At 46.3% G+C, this 12,882-nt stretch overlaps 1 protein-coding gene across 14 annotated transcripts in view; it reads left to right on the top strand.

The window, feature by feature from the left end:
• LOC116239022 (USP6 N-terminal-like protein) overlaps window positions 1-12,882 on the top strand; it is a 67,641-nt gene that overhangs the window by 21,262 nt on the left and 33,497 nt on the right. For 7 of the 14 annotated variants that reach the window (XM_090140671.1, XM_031609011.2, XM_031609014.2 and 4 more), the window contains one exon: window positions 9,089-9,355. The exons of 6 other annotated variants lie outside the window; for them this stretch is intronic. The gene's annotated coding sequence lies outside the window, so the exon portion shown is untranslated. One more of the 14 variants, XM_090140668.1, reaches the window with a different exon arrangement.

The raw sequence follows: 12,882 nt of genomic DNA, 5'->3' as shown, positions 1-12,882 counted from the left end.
GTCACTGCAGCATCTTTTAGGTAGTCATATTCATATTATATATAATAACCATCAGCTCATCACCACCATGCCTACTGAACCATGTAACTCAGTGCCCCATTTACCCTTGTCTTGAACCTCCAGGGACCTTTAGTAGTTATGTTTTTCGGAGTGAAAATGCCATTTCCTCCTTTTTCTGCCACCAAAATTGGAGATGCTCTTCAGACCTCTGAGAATAGATGACCAAGAGTCATCTCAATGCTGCAGTGGTTTCTCTCTTTGGTTCTTCTACCTACTGCTATCCTATCCTCTCCCCTAGTCAAGAAACTCTCCTGGATAAGTGTTTAGAGTTTGCATGGAGAAAGATCATTTCTAAAAGTAAATGTTGAGGCCAGGGTATACTAGCATAGCTGGACTGGCTCCCAGACCTTTCAGTCGCTTTGATTTTGTCCTTCCAGACTGGCATGCTGTAGAGTTGCATAGTGTTTCTATTGCTTTCCCTATAAGACTGCAGAAGAAGCAAAGGTGAGGTGTAAGAAGACAGGTGATGTTACTAATTTGAAGTTAGATCCCTAATGCTTTCCTTATAGTTCTATGTGTGAAAATATAGCTTGTGTAACAGTATGGTAGGAATGGCGTGCAAGATACACACTGTGAATTTTTACCTGAGTAAAATGGTGTTTGTAGGCATAATGTTTCATGTTATTAACGAATAATGAAGGACTGCCCAAAGTATTGGACTAAGCTTGGAAATCACAGCACTCGTGCTTGCTTCAAGTTGCATTGATCTTCAGATTGGGCAGTCTCCTCCTTTATGTGGGAAATGGGACACTACCAAAGACAAGTCAGTCCTTCTGATTGATTTCAGTTGCATTTTCCTTCAAAGTCTAGAATTACGATTTATGAAAGTAACAATTATTTTCTTGATTTATCTGAGTGCTTAGTTCTGCCTCAGATAACCGCAAAGAATCTTCAGAAATGCAGCTGGCTGAACTGCCTCGCTCTTCTGTGGCTTTGTCCGGAGCACATTCATTCTTTGGTTGTGAGCATTGCAAAGTAGACATTCGAAAAAATAAACACCAAAACTGCCTCCTTTTATCAAAACAGATGAATGCAAAAAATGTTGCAAAGCAATCCTCTTGATCTGGCCTCAAAAATGAGAGTTGAAATACGAAAAGAACAAAGTCTAATCTGAAAGGCTGTGCTGACAGGTAGGACCTGGAGCATGTGTGAGCTTGAGTTTGTGGTGAAGCCAGACACCATCACACGCTGTGTGGTTGTGGCTGGGATATGCTCTCCTGGCAGTCAGGAACTGTGCCACTTCAGGGTGTGATAAGGCTGGTGTCTGCATTCTCTTTGGTTGCATAGCAGTGAGATGATGAGTATTAGATGCTTTGAGGTTTTGAGAGAATTTTTTTTGCTGAGGAGAGCCAAGGAGCTGCCAGCCTTCTTGCTTCAGGAAGCCAGTCCCCAGGCGGTAGAACAGATGTTGGAGGTCAGCAATGGGGTCTGGGTGACTCACAGGTGTGTGTTTTGCAAGCTCTGCACTTACAAACTTTGCTTGACTTGAGAGACACAAAGTTGCTGTGTCTTCCCCAGAGGCTGAGCTATTTGCCTACCCTGGAATTGAAGAAGAGAAAAACAACCATTATTAGCAGATGAAAAAAGAACAGTCTGCAGCTGTCCTAAACTAACAGGTTATGCTGCAGCCTGGAGCTGGGCTTTTTTTTGTAAATAGCAACTCAAAAGAAGTAAGCAAGCAGAAAAGCCCCAAAACAGAAACCAAAACTAGCAAAGGAAATGCTTGCTATTCAGATGAAGCGATAGAGGTGAGGGAGGAAAAAACAAGCCATCAGAGACCTCCAGAAGTTTGCTACTTTAGTCACAAACCTGCAGTTTTGAGATGGCAGGAGTTTCATAGTCTGCACAGCTGTCCAAAAGGTGATGCAGATGTTCCTGCCATGTAACCTTAGGCAAAAGCAGGCTGGATAATGAGTGACAGAAGGTGCTAAGCTGAGGTGTAGTAAGGCATGCTTTGACTTTTGCTAAACCTCTCCAGAGCAGCTTCACTTCTGTTCTCTTGGGCAGTTTCAGTGCAAAAAGAAGTACAACAGGTAGGAAGGGAACTTGGTCCCAGTGTTTGCTTCCGTTTTGGGCTTGCATGGTGCAGTGGAGCATAGCACTGCTCTGTGACAAGGCTCTGCACCACCGAGCTCCCTGTTGTTCTCCGTCATGGTACAGTATGAGCCCTGCTTTTGGGATGCTTTCCTTTGAGCTCCATTCAGTTAATGCTGTGCTTGAAAGCCTGGCGCAAGGCAGGATTCCACCTGCCATGTAGTCTTCATGGTTCATTAAGGAAGCTGATTAACTGGTATAGATATAAATGAGAAATCACCTGGCTGCAGCAAGCACTGTGCTAGCTGCTTGTTGCTGTGGAGCAGCTTATCTATCTGTCTGGGCTCCTGTGACAACCAGCTTTTAGTGACAAGAATTAGATTAGATTTTATTGGTATATTACCTAGTCTGTATTCATGGGTTAAGGATGCTGATATAACAGGAGGAAGCCTATTTGTTCTTTTTTCCCTTGCTACCAGAAGCTGGTACAAGGCAGGAGAAGACACGAGAAGTGCTCTTTTGCTGTATGTTGAAGAGGCAGGATGCCACGTAAAGAGCAGGTACAATATGCTGGCAGGGTGCACTGCCAGCACATAAAGTCTCGTGAACAAAAGTGAGGACAGACTGCTTGTATTGATGCTGCTGTCAGCTCACATTTTCTCACAGGTCGGGAACCATGAATTAACAGGCCCCATAGACAGGATGTCCTGGTTTTAATGTTCTGAGTGAAGGGATTTGTCTGCCCTGAAGGATAACACATTTTTGTGTGTGCCTTTTCGACAGCACTGGGTGCAGACGTTCCCAGCCACGTAGCCTGGCTCTTTTTGGCCTCTGCCTTCAGACAGAACTTCAGGGGGAATTGCATTATGGTTTTGTCATGCTTTGAAGTGTTTGGGTATGTTAAGTATGAGGGCATGAAGAAAGAGAGTGGTTGTTTGTTTTGTTTGTTTGTTTGTTTGCATGTATACAGGGAGGGTTGCTGAGACAGGTGCTGCAGCTGCAAAGGATTTTGCTCTGAAACTGTCCCTGTAAGCCCCAGAGGTGCCTTGCCATTTATCTTCCCATCTCCGTGCGGCAAGAAGTGCCTGACCACGAGTTTTTACTGTCTGCACTTGTCAGTTCAGAGGCTTTTATTTAACCAGCAACTGGTGAAAGCATCTGTATTTTTGCCCTCATAAAATTTTAGTAAGCTTATCGTTTCAGGGCCTTTATTCATGGTTCCTTGTATTTGGAAGCACGGGAGAAACCTGATGTGAGAGTGCCTGGCTGCTTGCAATGCACACAGATGCTTGAAGCAGACACCAGGAGTGGGAAGTGCAGGGTAACTGCAGAGGAACAGGAAGGTTTGGTCAACCCAGTTGAAAAGCAGCTACAGCAATGAGCTGGTGCTTCCTCTTCTGCATGCACACATCATCTGACATCGATGCAGAAGGCAGACAAGGTGTCTTGGTGAAGCAGCTGAGGTTTGGGGGACAAACTGAACGATCTAAGTAAAGCTCTGGTTATTATCTCTCTTTAAACAGAACATGTAAACCTCTTCACTACTCAAAGAGAGATTTTGTTGCTGCTCGTTTGTCTTGGATGGTTGGCTTCTGCAGGGACAAGGATCGTTGCTCTGCTCTACATTACTGGTGTTGCATCTGCTTCTGGTTCGATGGAGGTGCAGATATCCCACGTGTGATCCACTAACCTACTTCTCAGACTTTACTGTGTTCGTCTTCTGACGGAGCACCTCTAAATTGGATCAACTCTGTCGTGAACAATTCTGCTGCTAGTGAGGAGAGTTTGTGTTGAAAGAAAAACACACCAGCAGCCACCCTGGAGCAGCCTGGCAGGCTTGCTGGTGCTAGGGTTCACCATGGCCACTTTCTTGATCAAATGGAGGAGCAGCTTGGAACCACTGTCACGATCCTGGTGCTTCAGCTGCCAGAGAAGAAGCGTTGCTTAAAAAAGCTTTCTTCAGCGGTATGACACAGTGGTGTCTTTGTATTCCCTGTGTGTGTGCTGGTTTTTACAGCCTTCTGGCATAGTCCACTCCAAAGTGGTTTGGTAAGTGTCTATGGCAATGCATGGGAGCTCAAGTGGGGATGATGTGCCTGTGTCCGTCTTGGGCAGCGTTGGCCCAGAGACAGCTGAAGTAGAAGGAGGATGTGTCACAGGCTGTAACAGCTGCTGATGGTACTGTTCTATAGCCATTTGCAAGTTACTTTTCAGATGGTTTCTATAATTTGATTTAAATAGCAGAACATGCCACAGCTCAATTTGTGTAACAAAGAAGAATTTCCTTCTCTTGTAACTCTTTATTACGCCGTCCGACTGTGTTTCATTGAGTATTGAACAGACATTCTTCATTCCTGACATACTTTGCATGAAACCAGTGACTCCTTCAGGTTGTTTCGTTTTGTGCCTCAGCACATACATGGCTTTTTTGTGATTCCCAGGGCTGAATATTTCCTGATGATACACTGCCTGCCTTGACCTTTCTGCTTTGGAGTCTGCTTTTAGGCAAGTGCTTTGGAGATGGGTGGGACTGACCTTTTAGTCAGGGAGGAAGTTGATTAATTGCAGGCTTGATTGAAAAAATGTCCTGTGCTTTCACAGAATCATAGAATTGTAGGGATTGGAAGGGACCTCTAGAGATCATCTAGTCCCACCTCCTGCTGAAGCAGGTTCCCTGCAGCAGGTCACACAGGTAGGCATCCAGGCAAGTCTTGAATGTCTCCAGAGAAGAAGGCTCCACAACTTGTGTTGGCAGCCTATTCCTGTGCCCTTTCACTCTCATAGTGAAGAAGTTCTTCCTTGTGTTAGTGTAGAATTTCCTGTGTTCCAGTGCTTTATTGCATTGACTTTCTTCTGGAGGATTTGTGGAACATATACTAAAGAGAAGGAATTTGGAAACACGCATGCATGACCCCATACCTATTACTAAGCAGTAAGTTTTGTGGCATGTTGCATTCTACTGAAACATTAGGCAATTTGTTTGCCTTTCAATTCTGTAGCTGTCTAGCCTTTACACTGTCTTTCCAGCTAAAAATGAAGTGAGAGTAGTGCTTGCTAACAGCACGACCTAGAAGAGGACAGAAGTTGTCTGTTCTTGGCACTTAGTCAGTTAAAAGTACTGAAAGCTGCAGATGAACTTGCTTTGGTTTTCCAAATGCTGTGGTAATAAAATAACCAGCCGTTTCTTCAGATTGCCAGAGCTGACAACCACATGCATAAAAATCAACCCAAAACCCAACTCACAGGATCCAGTGCAGGAGTGCTACTTCCTGAGATTGCTTGATGGAAATTAGAATGCGTGCAAGTGAATTGACAGTACAGCCTTCCTGCAGGCTGTCAGATGGGGAAAGTAAGCCCGGAGAGCTGTTGTGCTCTGCAGTAAATGCTGTGTTTTTTTGGCAGCTTCATTATTTACTGTGAAGTGGGGGATGGACAGTTCTGTGTTGACTGTGGGTTTTTTTCTGGTCTTTTCTCAGCGAAGACTTTCTTTGCGCGTCCACGTAATCCTACTTCTTGCATATTTGAGTAGTTACTTAGTTTTGACTTTGCAGGCAGAGGAGAGCTGTGCAAGTTACCATGGATGATGAGAGCTCCTGTTGAGGTGACTAGTCAAGGGAATTGGGTAGAAGCCTTGTATTTTCCTGGTGGTGAGCTGTGTTGGGATCAGAGATGCATAGAGTAGAAACTGGATGACTGCTTTTGGTGAACCTTTTTCTTTTTATCTTGCTTTACCTTTCCAGTGTGATGTTTAAAGCCCTCTGCCTTCCTTATCTTCTGGTGTCTGACCAGTTACTGTACAGGTGCTACAGAAATGCTGGAAAGTAGCTTCAGTGTCTGATATTGTTTAGACAATATAGAAGATATACAGTCAAAAGAGTATTGTGGGAGAGCCTTTATAAATGACAAATGCTCCTTTGCACTGAGGTGACTAATTGATGGTGGGCCTATGCAGAGGAAATAGCTGTCTTCCTGGCTGATGGGAACTTCTCAGTTTTTGGGCAGTCACGTGGCACCCTTAACAGAAGTTCAGACTGCACACATGCACCACTTTGCTTTGTTAATGGAGAGCTGGTGTTTTGGTCTGGGGACAAGCATTGGCATTTTTGGTTGCAGGACAGGTTGCGTTTCTGGTGGTTTTATACTTGTCATACAAAGGCTTTTTTTGGTTTGTTTGTTTATGTTTTTGAGATAGTCCCTGTGGTTTGTTCTTGAGAGCTCTCTGCTAAGACTACACAGTCACTGGAGACATTCCAGTCAGTAGCAGACAAGTGATCTGTGTTTGCAGCGGCCAGGTCTGCTCCTACAACCTATGTCAAAGGGACTTCTGCTATAGAAAATGCAGACAGTAGTGAAAAAGCTGAATTGACATATCCTCATGGTTTCCTATAAGGTTTGTGTTCACTGCGCTTGCAGGATTTGTTCTTTACCTGGGGCAGAATGGGAGTGATGTTACTTCAGTGAAACCAGGCTGCAGTCACCTGTGCTCCAGGTCTTCTGATAAGCAAGGGCTGCCATTATGCAATCCTTACAGTGGTGGGTTTTTTGCATCTTTAAATTGTTGAAGAGGAAGGTTGAGTGGTGTTTCAGATGTGAGACGGTAGATCTCTGGCCAAGAGATCTCTTGGTCACCTCACTGAATGAAGTAGTGCCAGTGGAGCAGCTGAAAGGACATGCACATGACTGTGACTGTCTTCTGCTTGGCTAGCAAATTGCTTGCCATCATGGCTTGCTGTCCATCCTCTAATATCTGTGTTTTCCTCCTTTTCCACAGGGATTGAGCAGTGTAGCATGTTTGAGTGGGAGATCCTTGCTTCTGGGAACAGGCACAGGGCATGTCAGCATGACTGCCTGCCAATAGGGGCTGGGGTTGGGAGCCAGGCTCATCTCCGGAGCCACAGATCTCTGTGGCTGCTACACGCATTGGCTTGGGAAACAGTGTGTTCCTCTTGAAACCAAGGTCACTGCAGACTTCTCCATCTCTTGCTGCAAATGCGAGGAATTTTTTATTTCTTTCATGCCACTGAAGAATCTTGTGGCAACACAAAACCAAAGTTTGCTCGTAGCGTTGAGGTTTGACATGGATCTGCCCTTCCTCTGCTGGAGGAACAGAGCATGGACGGAGGATCACAAGTGTTATGCTTCAAGGAAAGTGACTGCCAGACCTCTGCAATCAGGAACCTGGTGTCCCTGTGATCCTGGAGCAGGCTCCCAGTGATACTCTTAGACAACTGTGAAATCTTCATTTACTAAGGTGTTTGACCCACAGGGAAAGGAAGGCAGAGCAGCACCTGTAGTGCCTGTCAGCAGCAGCTTGCTGCTGGGGACAGAGATACTTTGCACAGGGATGGAAGAAGCCCTATCACAGGTTGAAGCAGCCCTGCTTGCCATAGTGTTTGTCAAAGCATGTGTTGCAGAGATCTCATTAACCACAGCAGCCAGGAAATGTGGCGGGGGGGGGGCAGGTCTGGGCAGCTTGCTTGGAGGAGGAGGCAATTGCTAAAACGTTCATAAACCTGACTGTGAGCAAACTTATTTTCTCAGACAGCAGGTTACTAACCCACCCCAAACATTGTGTGATCAGATACGTGATTAATATTTTGTGATCTACCACAGCGTTCTGCTTTTGGACTTCAAAGAGTGTGCTCTTTCGTAAACAAAACTCCCATGAAAATAATCTCAGGCACTGACAGGCTGTTGTGGAGCAGAGTGTGGATGGTGAGAATTTCTCCAAATGGTTTTCTTGTTTTCTGTTACAAGCTTCCTCCTGTTCTAGTCCTGCTGAAAACTAAGGCTATGGATTGAGCAGAGCAGCAGAACTAGGGAATTCAGAATTAACTGGTCAGAGCTTGTCCTTGGTTCACCTCTTTCCCTTCTCTCATAACAGCCATCTGTCTTAGGAAAGATGATGCTTTGTTAGCCAGAAAAATGTATATTTTTTTTGAAGTGGAAAATCCCATAAACCAGTGGTTGCTCCAGTCAGGTACTGGGAGCTGAAATGCTCAGTCCTTACTTCCTCTGCTGAAGCTGTGCCTTGTTTTTTACATGAAAGCTGGAGGTAGCAGTCATGTCCTGGACATAAGGAGCATCCCACAGAAATACACCTCCATCAGTAAGCAGGCTTGGGCTTTAGATACAGCGGCACAGACATAGAGGAAGGCTCTCGTAGGTTTGCGTACTGACCCATATGGCATGCTTTATCTGTGGCCCACTGTTCAGCTGTGTCTCTGCTTGGCTGATGGAGTCTCATTTCATCTGTCTGCATGGGAAATCAGTTAAGCATTATGTACCTTGGTTTTCCTTTTCACAAAGGTGTTCTTTAAGGCAAGACATTATGCTGCCTTCTAACAAGATTGCATCTCCAGCAAGTGAGTGCACATTCTGTTGTTGATATGCCCTTGGCCTCTTCCTTGGGCTGGTGTACAGTGACCCCTGAGCTAATTTGCAATGACTTGAAACATGCTGTGTTGAAATGGGAGCACACCTCACATCCCCTGCATCTGGTTCAGTTCCCACAGACAGGCACAGAGCATCTTTCTGTGCTTCACTCCTGGAACAAGCTGCCTAACAGGGTAGAGTTTGTTTTTCATGCTGTACCATTTTTTTGGCAGGGTGTTTTTGCAGACATTGTGGTAAAAGACTTCTAATTTTAAAATCTTAAATCTTGGAATGTGGCTCCGTAACGGTGTGTAGTTGGATTTGGAAAAAAAAAAGTCTGCTAAAATGGCATGCAGGGGAGGTGCAGCAGTGAGGTCATGTTTAAGGCGTTAGACTTTCTGCTGCTGGTGCATATGATTTCTGTAATGAACTCAGAGCTATGAATATTTTTCCTTTTAAAGAAAAACAAATAATTGGGCCTTCCATTTTAGACAAATGTCCCTTCTTTGAGAGGGCCTCTTCACTTTAGTTTTTCCCACTTAATGGTGTTTTTAGTGGGAACTGCCCTGTTCTTTCCATCCGATCTCCGTGCCCACACGTCTGAATATTTCCATTTCAGAAAGGAGGACACCGCTGGTGCCAGCAGACAGACTTCCAGATTCTGAAGTGCAGAAGTGTTTTTAATGCCTAAGAGTTGTGACTAGCAAGAAAAACCTCACCAAAACTCACTGAACTGTTGCTGCTGTGTAAAGATAACAGCAAGACTTGCTTCTTCTTTTCTTCACTGCCTGCTGCACTGGGATATTGGAAAGAATCATTCATGGAATTGCCCATCTAATGCTGCAGCTGTGCTGACTTCTGGCTGCTTCTTGGCTTCAGGAACCAGGTAGGAGATCTATGGCACAACACCCAACACTGCAGGACTTGTCTCACCTTGGACACAAGTTGACCTCCAGCATTCAAGGGGTCCCCAGCACTTTGTGAGTGATGCACAACAGCATCCCACCTCCAGCCATTGGGCCAAGCAGTTTGAATCAGGCAGTGTTTTTCTGTCTGTCCCTGAGCTATCCAAGAGCCTATTGAGGGAAAAGGGGACTGGCTTTTTTCAAGAGCAACTGAATGCAATGCTCTAGTTACCATGGTTTTTAAATGGAGTACTTCAGGAGTTGTACAAAAGCATCTTTAGCACTCACAGTGCAAGGAGAGTGAAAGGACACAGCTTATGTCAGCACGGCATCAGAGGCTTAAATGAATGTCATTCATATATTGTTAGGAGATGACCCAATTTGGATCGTATTTATGGAGTGGGAGGGGAGAATGGACCTGTTTCAGCTGACTTTTGAGCCTGAAATGCACTTAGAGGCTTTGTGTTGGGACTGCACAGACAACCACTGGGCAAAGAGAGCCTACTGTGGGGCGTTCCCATGTGCCAGCACAGTGCCTGTGTCCTGCCTTTCCCTGTCCAACATGCTGCCACATTCACACTGTGCTGTACTGCCTGGGGAGAAATTACATGTCAAGGAGAACCAGCCCTGCTGAGGTTTTATTTCGTTCTGCTTTCTTGTGCAAGGCTTCTGAAGCCTCCTATCAGTGTGCAATTTGCAGACCAGCTCCAGCCGCTGACAGCTCAGGGGTGAGGTTGGTCCAGTGTGCTCAATGTGCCACTTCCAGGAGGAGCAGCTTGTGCTCAGCAGGATGATTTTGCCCCTTTTGAGCCATAACCAGCAGATAGCTGGGCTGCATCAGAGCCAAGGTTGCTCCACTTGTCCCAGCCCAGCATCTGCATTAAGACTTTGTAGGAGCTGATGCGTGATGCTTTTAGGCTTGCAAAGAAACCTGCTGGCTGGGGAAAGCTCTATTTTGTGGGTGTTCACTATCAAAGCGCTGTTACAAAGTGGTGCAAAGCATACTTGCTGTCTGCTTTGTCAGCTTTAGGGTGCCAAACAGGAGGTTTCCCTTTGCCCAGCCCCATATGAAAGTGTGAAGGGCAGGGGGGCCAGGTGTAGAATTTCTGAGTCCCAGATAAGTGTTGGGTGTACCATTTCCTGGACAGAGCAGTTTTGGGTTTGTTGTTTTGTTCAGTACTTTTCTGCATTTGTTTTTCTTCCTCTTGTTGGTATTTTTTTAATCAGATTTGATAATGCTGGTCCAAATGAAGGATTGTGAAAGGTGAGTGACTTGCTTTGCTTGTGCACAGCCACTGGTTGAATTATGAAAAATGAGGCCAGAAAGAGTTAATATTGTTTTCCTGTGGCTGAGCTGGCTCTGCAGGACTGAGAAGTAAGGTGAGTTAGTGTCTGGGTGATGTTGTGGTCCTTGTGGCAAGGCTTTTAGCTTTATGTGTAGCCATTGAAGACTGCAGGAAATTCATTGTGTTCCTTCGAACAGGGTGGAGCCTTTCACGTGATCTTTTTTTTTTTTCTTTGAACTTTAATTCTGTAGTCTCTATGCATTGCCTAGCTGCAGGAAGACTCCCTGAGCTTGGAGATGTATGAGGGAGCAGCAGTCTCTCTCCCAGACCATCTGGGTAGTTCTGCCTGTCCCCCTAGGAGACCAAAAGTGGCGGTTGCAGAACAGCTCTGAGATCATCACCAGCGTGATGCGTTATGAATGTCGGCATGCGTTGGACACGTGCAAGTTCAAAAAATGCACTGGGGATTTGTGCAGCGAGGGGCAGGACCGTGCCCTCATTCCGAGGTGTGCCTACCCCAGCAGCTGGGCGCTGGGACAGTGAATAGTGCTGTGGGCAATGGATGCTGCAACTACACCAAATCACTGTTAAGGCTCTCTTTCAATTCGCACTTAAGGCTGGAGGGGTTTGCTGTGAGTTGTGCTGCTGTTTATAGACTTCGCCTTCCTGGCTTGCCTCCAAGGTACGTAGTGGGCTGTGCATTCTCTGGTGCGTAACTCCCCCTGACTTCCCCTCTGCTTTGTCTGCTGTGCTCCAGCCCTCGCCCCGGAGCGGCGCTCCCTGCACTTCCTCTGCCGTGCTGCGGTGAGCTCCGTAACCGTCCCACGGTAAGCCAGCTGCTTCCACTGCTGCCTGGTACTGGTGAAAGGAAAATTGGATGTCAGTGCTTTGCATCAGGAGGATCGATTACTACTACCTTCATCCTGATGACTCTTCTTCTTCTAGTCTTCTTATGCATGTACAGGTTATCATCTAATTTCTTCTTGAATAACAGTTTTGAAAGGATTAAAATCAGCTGCTGTTTGGAGTTGTGACTGGAGATACTTGAAGAGGCAGAAATTGTCATTCCCTCCTCTTCTAGAGCAGATAGTGCTTCAGGTGGAAAGGAGCAGAGAGCTGTCTGTAAAGTGATCTGCTGCTCATTTAAAACCGGAATCCTGTTTCAGTGTTTGGGATGCTCTGTTACCCCATGTGTGAGTGTCAGCTCCTAAAAAGCACCCTGAGCAGGCTGTGTTGTCTTGCCAAGCTCAAGCCACATGTGCTGAGGTCCCTGGATCTGGGGAGCAGTGCTCCTGGTAGCACTCCTACCACATGCTCAGTGTCTGTGTCTCTGGTAGCCTCCTCTCAGCACAACACCTGCCTGCTTTTTCCTAATAACATTTCAGCTAAATATTACAGGATGAAAGTCTAAAGAGTTGATTTCATGGATGCTGGCTAAGTAGGGAGAGATGCAGTCCTAAGTTTCAGCTCGCACCGAGGAAAAGACAGATGAGATAGGACTCAGTTGCCTTTGCAGCACCATCCACCTGTCGGATGCTGCAAGCCCATTGAGGGCAGGCGCAGTGTGTACTTCTCCTTGTGCTTCTCCCCTGGAGGCTGTCATCAGGACTGTTAGCCTACTGCCATACACAGGCTGGCAGAGCTCAGGGGATGCAGGGAAGGAATTCTTACAAAATGGTTTTGCCAGTTACAGTGTCCACTGTACAATATGTGTCCTTGTGTTGGAGCTGTGGCCAGAGCCATGCCCCTGCTGTGTGGAGTGGGTGGCACTGCAGGCAAGAGAGACCACAGAGAGCAGTACTGTCTCACTCCTAACCTGTACAGGCTCCTCACTGTTGGTCCTGGGGCACGGGCAGTGTTAGCTCTGTTCTCCCAGGCAAAACAAAAGGCGAAGTGCTACAAACCACCACAACTTCCATTCTAAAAATACCATAAAAGGCTGTGTCCTTACAGGCTGGGCATGGGAGCCGTTCCCACCCGCATTACTGCAGCATGAGTCACTTGGCGATTGCGAGGCGCTCCATGTGGATGCCCGGCCCAAGATGCTGGAGGAGCAGAGGGAGGAAGGGGAACTGCTTCGTGGCATTGTGGAACTGATAAAGAGTTGCACAGAAGAGGATGACGAGCACGACATGTGAACTTGACTGAACCTCTGGGCGGTTTTGGTTTCGTTGGTGTTTTGTGAGAGTTTCCAGGACGTGCTGCTTGCTGATGATTTGTCC

Source organism: Phasianus colchicus, chromosome 5 (genome assembly GCF_987193195.1).
Source record: "Phasianus colchicus chromosome 5, bPhaCol1.hap1.1, whole genome shotgun sequence".
Classification (NCBI taxonomy): domain Eukaryota; kingdom Metazoa; phylum Chordata; class Aves; order Galliformes; family Phasianidae; genus Phasianus; species Phasianus colchicus.
This window is presented reverse-complemented; position numbering and strand designations above follow the sequence as displayed.